Below are 10,748 nucleotides of genomic sequence, written 5' to 3'. Positions count from 1 at the left end.
AAAAACTTTTTTAAAGATTTTATTTGAGCGAGAGAGAGCATGTGCGCATGCACGAGGGGAGGGGAGGGGTAGAGGAAGGAGAGGAAGAGGGAGAGGGAGAAGCAGACTCCCTGCTCAGTGGGGTTCTATCCCAGGACCCTGAGATCATGACCTGAGCCAAAGTCAAATGCTTAACTGACTGAGCCACCTGGGTGCCCCTCCATGGGCTTTTTAAAAAGCTGGCTTGCTTATCTGCGACCCTTTTTGGAGGGTCATGATGTGGTAGCTTGCCATGTGGCAAGTCTCCTCTTACTTGTCCTTTGCCGTTTCTTGTAAGCCTCACAATCTCTCTGTGACTTACATATTATTATCAGCCCCCATTTTACAGATGAGGAAGTGGAGGTTTAGAGAGATTAATAAGGGCTAACATTTGTTAACCATTTACTATGTATCAAGCACTGGGCTAACTGCTTTCAATGAATTCACTTGTTTTACCCTTGCACACTCTTATGAGGTAGGCACTATTATTATTCCCTTTTTATAGATGAGGAAATTGAGGCTTACAGAGGCTAAGGAATTTGCTAGCAGCTGCTAGACCAAGTGTCCTCTTAGGCTGTGTGGCTCCAAAGCTCATGTGCTCTCCACTCTACCCAGGACCCAGCCCAACAGGATGGTTCAGAGCAAGCATTCCAGGCTCGGCTGTTTATTAGTCACGTGGCCTTGGGCACATTATTTCATCTTTCTAAGCCTGGTTTCTAATTTGTAAAATGGGGCGAATAACAGCACCCCCCTAATGTAAAATGGGGCGACTGTGAGGACCAAATGAGACCATGCCTGTCAAGGGGTTAGCATAGTGCCTGCCCACATAGCAAGGACTCAACTGATGGCAGCGACTTTTATTATCACCAGGTTTCTCTCGGAGGGGGATCCTTGATTAAAGTCAGATTGCTTTAGAAGCCCAGGAATCTTCTGAAAAAACTGGCCATTCCACAGTCATCTGGGCTATTCTATGTGGACACTGCTCTGACATTTTTCTATGCAGGGTGAGGGGAGAGAGATGCTTTACTTACAGCCAGGACAGGGGGTTAGTCTGACCTTTGGGAAGTAAAAGACTAAAAGCCGAGTGACCATGAACTAACCGGCCACTGTAGGTGTTGCCCTGGTGTTTCAAACCAGCCTGGTCTCCAAAACTGCTTCCTGGGTCAAGCTAGAACCTCGGTGCGACCCCAGGAGCACCCTAGATGTGGACACACAAAAGTAAAACATGTTAATATGCCTATTCATCCCCTGTCACGTTGTAGGGGGAAGGGTATGGGCTTTGGAGCCCTGGGGAGCTCAGTTTGAATCCTGACTCTGCTGCTCGCAGGCTGTGTAAGTCACAAGTCTGTCTGTGCTTTAGTTTCCATAGCTATGAATTAGGGAAGATGTGATAATAAAGCTAACAGTTACAAAATGCTTACTATGTGCTGGGCACTGTTCTTTTTCTTTTTTTAAAATATTTTATTTATTCATTTGAGAGAGGAGAGAGAGAACGCACAAGCAGGGGGAGAGGCAGAGGGAGAAGCAGGCTCCCCGCTGAGCAGGGAGTCATATGCGGGGCTCCATCCCAGGACCTGAGCTGAAGGCAGATGCTTAACCGACTAAGCCAGCAAGGTGCCCCAACTATTTTTAATTTTAGGTTTATAGCAAAATAGAGCTGAAAGTGCAGAGTTCCCATATACCTTCTGCCCCGACACATACACAGGCTCTCCCGGTATCAACATCCTGCGCTAACAGTGGTACGTTTGTTATAACTGACCAGCTGATATTGACACAGCATCATCACCCAAAGTCTGTAGTTTACATTAGGGCTCACTCTTGGTGTTGCACATTCTATAGGTTTGGACAAATGTATAATGACATGTATCCATATTGTATGGTTTCACTGCCCTAAAACTCCTCTGTGCTGTGCCTATTCATCTCTCCCTTCTCCCAACCCCTGACCACCACTGATCTTTTTACTGTCTCCATAGTTTTGCCTTTTCCAGAATGTTGTAGAGTTGGACTCACACAGTATGTAGCCTTTTCAGATTGGCTTCTTTCATCTATTTAAGGTTCCTCCTTGTCTTTTCATGGCTTGATAGCTCATTTCTTTTTAGTGCTGAATAGTATTCCCTTGTGTGGATCTACCACAGTTTATCCATTCAGATATTGAAGGATATCTTGGTTGCTTATATATTTTTGCAATTATGAATAAAGGTTTTATAAACATCTGTGTGCAGGTTTTTGTGTGGCCATAAGTTTTCAATTCATTCGGATTAATAACAAAAAGTGCAATTGCTGGATCCATATGGTAAGAGTATGTTTCATTTTGTAGGAAACTGCCAAACTGTCTTCCAAAGTGACTTGTACAGTTTTGCATTTCTAACAGCAATGAAGAAGACTTCCTGGTGCAGACCTCCTGAGAGCGTTTGGTGTTGTCATGTTCTGGATTTTGGCCATTTTAATAGGTGGGTAGTGGAATCTCACTGTTGTTTTAATTTGCATTTCCTTATGACATCTGACATAGAGCATCTTTTCAAATGCTTATTTGCCATCTGTGTATCTTCTTTGGTGAGGTGTCTGTTCAAGTCTTTGGACCATTTTTAAATAGGATTATTTGTTTTTTTATTGTTGAGTTTTAAAGGTTCTTTGTCTATTTTGGATAACAGTCCTTTTCAGATGTGTCTTTTACAAATACTCTCTCCCAGTCTGTGGCTTGTGATCTCTTAGTATTGTCTTTTTCAGAGCAGAAGTTTTTAATTTTTAAGAAGTTCAGCTTATCAATTTTTTCTTTCATGAATCATGCCTTTTGTGTTGTATGTAAAAATCATCACCACGACAACAGCTGTAGCAACATTTTTCTAGATATGTCTCCTGAGGCAAGGGAAACAGAAGCAAAAATAAACTACTGGATTACATCAAAATAAAAAGCTTCTGCACAGTGAAGGAAACAATCAACAAAACTAAAAGGCAACCTACTGAATGGGAGAAGATATTTGCAAATGACATATCCAATAAAGGCTTAGTATCCAAACTATATAAAGAACTTATACAACTCAACACCAAAAAAAACATATAATCCAATTCAAAATTGGGAAGAAGACATAAACAGACATTTCTCCAAAGAAGACATCCAGATGACCAACAGACACATGAAAAGATGCTTGACATCACTCATCATCAGGGAAATGCTAATCAAAACCACAAAGAGATATCACCCCACACCTGCCAGAATGGCTAAAATCAACAACACAAGAAACAACAAGTGTTGACCAGCACGTGGAGAAAAAGGAGCACTCGAGCACTGTTGGTGGGAATGCAAACTGGTGCAGCCACCCTGGAAAACAGTATGGAGGTTTCTCAAAAAATTAAAGATAGAATTACCATATGATCCAGTAATTCCACTACTGGGTCTTTACCCAAAGAATATGAAACCACTAATTCGAAAAGATATATGGACCCGTGTGTGTATTGCAGCATTATCTACAATAGCCAAACAATGGAAGCAGCCCAAGTGTCCATGGATAGATGAATGGACAAAGAAGAGGTGGTATGTATACACAATGGAATATTATTCAGCCATAAAAAGAATTAAATTTTGCCATTTGCAACAACATGGATGGAGCTAGAGAGTACAATGGTAAGTGAAATAAATCAGCCAGAGAAAGACAAATACCATATGATTTCACTCATATGTGAAATTTGAGAAACACAGCAAACAAACAAAGAAAAAAGACAAACCAATAAACAGACTCTTAACTATAGAGAACAAACGGATGGTTACCAGATTGGCGGGGGGCGGATAGGTGAAGGCGATTAAGAGTACACTTATGATGAGCACTGAGTAATGTACAGAATTATTGAATCAATATATTATACACCTAAAACTAAACAGAACACTGTATTTACATATACTGGAATTAAAAAAATAAAAAATTAAAAAAATCATCCCCTAACCCAAGGTCATCTGGGTTCCCACCTATGTTACTTTCTAGCAGTTTTATAGTTTTGTGTTTTACATTTAGGTCTATGATCCATTTTAATTTTTGTAAAAGGTGTGAGGTCTGTTTCTAGATTCATTTTCTTGACTGTGAATATCCAGTTGTTCCAGCACCATTTGTTGAAAAGACTAAACTCATTTAATTTTCAAAATAAGCTTTGAGGCAGGCCCTGTTATTTATCCCCATTTTTCAGATAAGCAAACTGAGGCTTACGGTGGTTTTATAAATCACCCAGGGCAACACAGCTAGTACTTGACAGGGATCTGAACCCAGGTAACCTGACCCCAGAGTCCATGCACTCAATCCCTATCTATAATAATAGTCTCTTTGTCATAGTTTTGTTGTGAGGAATAGAGATAGTGCTTAGCACATAGTAGGTGTTCAGGAAGCAGTAATGATAGCATGTCCAACCCGGCCTCCAAGGTTTCATTCAATACCAGGTCTCAGAGCAACTTTATTTCACTCCTCCAGCCAAACCTGCCATCCATCATAGCACTATCTCCTCCTAGGGATGACAGCATGGTGCATCCTACTTACTACAGTCGCAGCACGCTTCCATGTGAGTCCCGCCAAGAGAGGCTGCATGTCTGATTTCTCAGTGTCCCCCAGAGTACCGGGTGCTGCACTTGGCAGCCTCTCAGTAAAAGTCTGTTTAATTGAGTTTGGGTGGCCTGCTATTCCTTTATGCAAAATGCACATCCTGGGTGTGGTCTATTCCTCAGGATCTCCAAGCTCTTACTCAGCCCTTTGCTCCTGGGCCCCCCTGCTCCAACCTTCCCTGATCTGTCAGGTTGGGCCACCCCAGTCTACAGAAGTTCTCAGCTGGGCTAACTATGGAGGGGGCTGCCCTTCTTCCTACACCAACCACGCTGCTCAGTTTCTCTCACATTCCAGGGTACCCCACTCCAGTAAGGACACTGCCTGTAGAAGTGTCTACCTCTCCCTCTCCAAACTCAAGACACAGCACCTATCTTGGAGGCCTGCTCTTCAAACACGTCTGGCCTCTCCCAGGACGTCTAAAATGCCTTCTTGGTGAGAGCAGTTCACTGGATGTTTACAGGACCTGACAACCCGGGGCAGACCTCGTTCCAAAAAGCTTCTAAAAGGTGTTAATCTGAGCATTGTTTGACTCCTTTGGGGAGTGAGTGCCCCTGAGGGCTGTCTCCTGGGCCCTGGTACACCCCTCAGGCAGCCCCACTTGAGGCAGGGCTCTCTCAGACCAAGCTACCGCAAGCCCGTGTCCGCCTTGGGGCGTACATTCTGCCTGTATCACCTTGGACAGGCAGGCAGTGCCTGCTTTGGACTGAGCCATCTGGCACCATCCAGCAGCGCCCTGTGTCCGCCTTTGCAGAGCCACCCTGGGAAGATGTGACCAGCAAGACTCCAGTGCTTCCTCCGGACAGCACTGCCCTGGGCAGCACCCTCCTGGACACAGCCCACGGGGTCCAGTGCCGCCCCTGGAAGGAACCTGCTCTCTACAGGCGGGCACAGCGCCTGCCCTGGGCGTGCCCAGCGGCCTCCGGCGCCCCGTGCACACAGGAGCTCCAGGCGGGGCCTCTCGGCCGCGGAAAGGGGGCTCGCGGAGCGGCGCCCGGTGCCCGCATGGCCCGTTCTGGACGCGCGCCCAGCGGCTGCCAGGAAGGCCGGGCGTTTATCCCCGGAGCCGCCAGCAGGGAGCTCCCTTTCGGCTCGGCGCGCGCGGCTGCGGGGGGCGGCGCTGCGCTGCGCCGCGCTGCGCTCCAGCCCGGACCGGGCCGGGGCCGCTGGATGCCGCGTCTCCGCTTCTGCTGCCTGCCGGGCGGGCTCCGGCGGCCGGTGAGCGCGGGGCGGCGAGGGCGGCCGCTCGGGGACGGCCCGGGCCCGGGGAGGCGGGGGGTGGGAGCCGCGGGGCGGGCTCGAGCCGGGAAGGCGGGCGGGCGGAGGGGCCCGCCGGCTCCTCCTCCCCCACTGTCCCCTGGAAGCGGCGGCCCGGACTCCCGGCTCCGGTCCCCGGCTGCGCGGCGGAGCTCGGCGCCCGGGAACGGGGGCCGACCGGGAGGGGCGGGGAGGGGAGCTCTGGCCCCCTTTAACAGCTCGGGGGCGCGCGGAGGCAGGGCAGGGTGGCCCTCAGTTTGGGGGAGGGATTGAGGGCTTGGAGGAGCCCAGGTGGCCCCGAGCTGCGGGGTGGAGGCTGTAGCCTCTGGGATAGGGGGCTTCTCGGGGCCAGGCCCAGGCCCCCGCCCCCCAGACCGAGCGAGCGAGCGAGCGAGCGAGGCTCTGAGGAAAGCAGCGGGGACAGCGAGCACCTCGGCCGAGCCCTTTATCCCTCCCAGCGGCTTCACCCTTTCACTGCCAGGCCGACAGCGGGCTCCTCTCAAAGGAGCAGCTGCTAGACGGCTGGCAAAACAATGGAGACCCCGCTTCCCCGACCCCCTCCCCGGGCGCAGAAGATGGGGGTGAGTGAATGGTAGGCTTTGGGGATTAGGGAGTGCTGGCTGTCCCCTGTGACTGGCTGCTCACCTCACCTTTCCCTGCAAAGGGGTGGGGTGTGTGTGGGAAGGTCGGACGGCCTGCCCCAGGCCTCTGGGAGAGACTGCCCTGACGCCCCGCCCTGCTAACCTGTCATGCCAGTTGTTTCGCCAATGGGAAGGGGAGGTGGTAAGGTTAGCTGCTCCCCACCCCCGTGTTGGCGGGGGGGAGGGGGGAGCGGGGTGCTGCTTGGTACCAAGCATGGTGAGGAGTGGGTCATGTTCCTGGCTGAGATAAGGCCTGCAGGGACATACCACACATTGGGGCTTTGTTGGGGGCAGGGAGGAGGGTTGGGGATGTCACCCTTTTGCAAGGCACATGTGTCCTGCTGATTAGTTAGAAAGGCTGCCAGCCAGAATGAACTGGGCTGGGGGGATGGATGGCGGTGGGGGAAGGCAGACAGTATGTTTTTTAAGTGGTGGTCCTTTTGCCTGGTCACTTGACCAATGGGGCATGCGTTTGACAGTGTCCTTTTGGTTTGTGTTTGTGTAGAGAGGCCCGGGACAATGCTTCCTAGGAGGAGCCCTCCTGCCTAGAGCCTTCCTGCCCTCAGATGGACCCCCAAAATTATGGAATCGGATTCCCTCCCCCCCTTCACCTGGCCAATGATTCAGGCTGGTTTGTGTGCGCTCATTTGTCTTTTGGAATAACTGGCATGTCTCCCCCAAGGAGAGTGAACTGTCTGAAGTATGTATGCAGTGGGTCCATGCTGGAAGGGAGGGAAGTTCAAGTTAAGAGCGAGATCACCTTAGTGAGACATTGAACCCAAGGGGTCAGGCTGCCTTTCCATATGCTTATGAGATCTGGAGCCCTTTTCTTGGGCAGGTCGATTTCCTGTTGTCATGGCAATGGGCCAGGCCTTGTCTAGCTTTCCCCACCCTTTTGGTTCAGAAGCTACTTTCTATTTGGGGATATTGAAAGTTGCTCTCCTGAGGTCTCTGGCTTCCTGACAGACCTCACTGGCTCTTTGTCAATGGCCTGCCACCTCCTCAGCTTCCCCTCTGCCCTTTTGTGATGAGGGCTTTCCAGGAAACATCCTCCTGGTTGCTGGACATGACTAATTATATATAGCCTCGGGTGGAGGTGTGCTTGTCCATTTGGGGTTGGGGACATTGGGATTGGGGCCTCAATTCCAGGAAGACGACGGGGGACGCTATTGTGTTGGAGGGTTAGGGCAATGAGAAGGGTCGCAGGTGGGGGTGGGAGGGATAGAATGCCGGTGGTCACTTCCTTTGAAAGCTTTGAACTTTGAACAGTTGATGACCTGGTGCCTGGCAGCTCTGAGTATCTAGTTTGTTTACGCTCCCCAGGCCTGGCTCAGGTGCCAGGGTGTGTGCCTGAGGGCTTCCTCGGGTGCCCCAGGCTCTCCTCAGAAGCCCTCACGTGGATTGTGCCCTTCCTGACTCCTGCCTGGTCCCTCAGCCTCACTCCCTGGCTGTCAGGGGCAGCCAGGCTATTGCCTGGAGCCCCCTTCACCGGCCCAGCTTGAGGCTGCTCTTTAAGGGGTGCTTGTGTCTTCAGAAATTGGGCCTGAAACCTCCGGGGTCCCCCAGAGGCAGGTCCCCAAAGGTGGACTGGGTGGGGCAGAACTGAAAGGGAGAATCCACCCTACTTGGGTGGAGCAGGGAGTTGCTGGAACTCAGGAACCTTGATCCACACTTGGTGTGTCACAGGTCTCCAGAGCAGCAGGGCTGTTCTTGTTCCTTCAAACCCGAGATCTGTGCCCATCCAGACACCCCTCACCTGAAGTGGATGCCCTGGACTGGAACTCGATCATCCATGTGAGCTGGGTCCCATTGGTGGCTCTGGGCCCCAGGCCTTGTCCCAGGCTTCTCTCAGGTGTAGTGGGTAAAGCTGAGGGGCTCTGGCCTGGTGTAGTTTAAAGGTTAGAGGGTGTGAGAGTGGTTCCCCCAGGACTGGGGCTGAGGGCTTGATGGAGCTTTGAAGTTCTACTTTGGGTCAGGCTCCTGGGTGCTTTAAGATCTGCTTACTCTGCACGTCACTCCCCATCACCCTTTGTCCCCTGAATTCAAGAGTGCGGTTGGAAGCTGGATTGGGAGGAGCGGGGAGCAGAACTGGAAAGCCTCCACTCCTCTCCCCACCTCACTTTCCTTGAGGTGGGAACTGTATGGCTTATAAATTATCCATATTCCCTTGATGGTTCAAATAGCTTACAGTCAGGCAGGAGTTTAAGCCGTGGATTGAGGGTTTTTTTTTTTTTTTTTAAAGATTTTATTTATTTGACAGAGAAAGACACAGCGAGAGAGGGAACACAAGCAGGGGGAGTAGGGGAGGGAGAAGCAGGCTTCCTGCGGGGTAGGGACCCCTATGCGGGGCTCCATCCCAGGACCCCGGGACCATTACCCAAGCCACAGGCAGACGCCCAATGACTGAGCCACCCAGGCGCCCTGTGGACTGAGGTTTTTAGAGGGCCCAGGGCCCTTTCTCTCTGCTAGGCACTTTACCATCACTTACAAGGGATAATTTTTATTATTCTCGGATATTCAGAGATGTTGGATGACGGGCTCAAGGTCACACAGAAAGTCAGGGGCACAGCAGAATTAGAACCTGCAATTCAGAGTTGAGCAGAATACCTCTCCAGCAGAGGCAAGGGCTTGGGGCCAAGTCTGAACTCTCAGGTCCACGGAGGCCTAGAGAGGGGAGAGGACTTGCTCAAGGTCACACAGAAGGGGGGGCGGGCAGTATTGGCTGAGTTTAGCGCCCAGCCGGCTGCGGCAAACCCCAGCGCCGAGCCGAGGAGGTGCACATGGAAGAGCAGCGGGGCACCTGGCCGCGCCACTGGCACCTCTCCCGCTGTCGTTCCTCCCGGGCCCTGCGGGACCGCTGCGTTCCAGGGGAGACGGTATCGCGGCGGGAGGCGCCGCGGGTTCCGAGGGAGCGGGAGCCCGAGCCGGTGGGCGGGCGGGCCGGTTGATGTCATGTGAGAAGCGTGCAGTCGGAGCGAGCACACCTGGAGCCAGATAAGCTCCGTGTGACCTGGCAGTGAGTCACGGGGTGCTGCGGAGCTCTTAGCAGACCGGCCGGGAAGAGGCTCGGCGGCAGCGGCCAGTGTCACCCTGCGCCACTCGGTTGGGGGCGCCCGCCCCCGCCCCCTGGCCAGGGCGGGCCAGGTGCTGTGCGAGCCCCGCCGGGTCGCCTTTGCAAGCCCTCCGTTATGGGGCCGACGCCGAAGAAAGGCCCCTGGGCTGTAGGAAACGGCCGCTTAGGGAGGTCAGAGGCCAAGGGAGAGAGACCGGCTCTCTTGGGAAAGTATTTCCTTTGTATTTATTTATGAGTGTGGTTTGGGAGTTGGGTGTGGGGGACTGACCCTTTAAAGTGTCCACCCACAGCAGCCAAGTCTGGGAGCCTTGTCTTGGGATTCCAACGTTATAGTTTCCATTTCCTGGGGTTTCTACTTTGCCAGCTGCAGGGTGACCCATTTAAATCTGTCCCCGCTTAAAGCCACAAGACACTAGTGAGATCTATTTTAACCAAGTCCCCCAAGTAACTGAAACTTTTCCAAGGCATGAGATGGCAAGCCTTGAACTTACCGTTGCAAACTTGGTTTATAGCCTTCATGCTAAATGGATTGTCAAGTCTTTCTTTTTTTCTTTTTAATCTTTAAAAATCGCAAAAGTAACATATGCTGGGAAAAGGTTTAATCCCTAGGAAGTCTATTAGATAAAAAGCTAAAGTGGTACTACCCCTGCTTGCCCCAACTCCACGAAAACCACAGATAAAATTTGGTAATGGATTATATATGGATATATATAAAATACATATTTATTATATATTTATAACATGTTACATGAATACCATTTAATATAAATATATTTTTTCTGTAGGAAATAAAGAACATACAGAAAAGTAGAAGAAATATTATACATAATCCCACTATCTAAACCCCTAGGCCTAGATACACACACATACCCCCACCAGCTAAATATTCTCATTGTAAAAAGTTAGAACAATATAGATGAAACACAGATCTGCTATGACTCTTCTAAAATCCCTCTCTCTTCCCCAAAGCATATATTTTTCTATGCATATGGAAATATTGCACATACATAATGTGCACGGATATATATACACACATATACATAGTTTAAAATATATATAATTATAAAAATTATATATTATTCGGCAACTTGGTTTTTTCACTTAACAATATAGTATTGAATCTTTCCAGGTCAGTATATACAAATCTCCTTCATTCTTTTTAATAACTGCCCAGTTCTA

At 50.3% G+C, this 10,748-nt stretch overlaps 1 protein-coding gene across 18 annotated transcripts in view; it reads left to right on the top strand.

Moving 5' to 3' along the window:
• The first annotated feature begins 5,657 nt into the window (after nt 1-5,657).
• MYO18A (myosin XVIIIA) overlaps nt 5,658-10,748 on the top strand; it is a 102,949-nt gene continuing 97,858 nt past the window's right edge. For 8 of the 18 annotated variants that reach the window (XM_081805497.1, XM_081805496.1, XM_081805491.1 and 5 more), the window contains exon 1: nt 5,659-5,816. The gene's annotated coding sequence lies outside the window, so the exon portion shown is untranslated. Of the gene's footprint in view, nt 5,817-6,083; nt 6,437-8,192; nt 8,291-10,748 lie in introns of those variants that run through there. The other 10 variants (XM_081805484.1, XM_081805483.1, XM_081805482.1 and 7 more) reach the window with 4 other exon arrangements.

Source organism: Leptonychotes weddellii, chromosome 15 (assembly GCF_054177405.1).
Source record: "Leptonychotes weddellii isolate Sample4059 chromosome 15, ASM5417740v2, whole genome shotgun sequence".
NCBI classification, from domain to species: domain Eukaryota; kingdom Metazoa; phylum Chordata; class Mammalia; order Carnivora; family Phocidae; genus Leptonychotes; species Leptonychotes weddellii.
The sequence above is the reverse complement of the archived record's forward strand: the minus strand, read 5'-3'. Positions and strand labels throughout refer to the sequence as shown.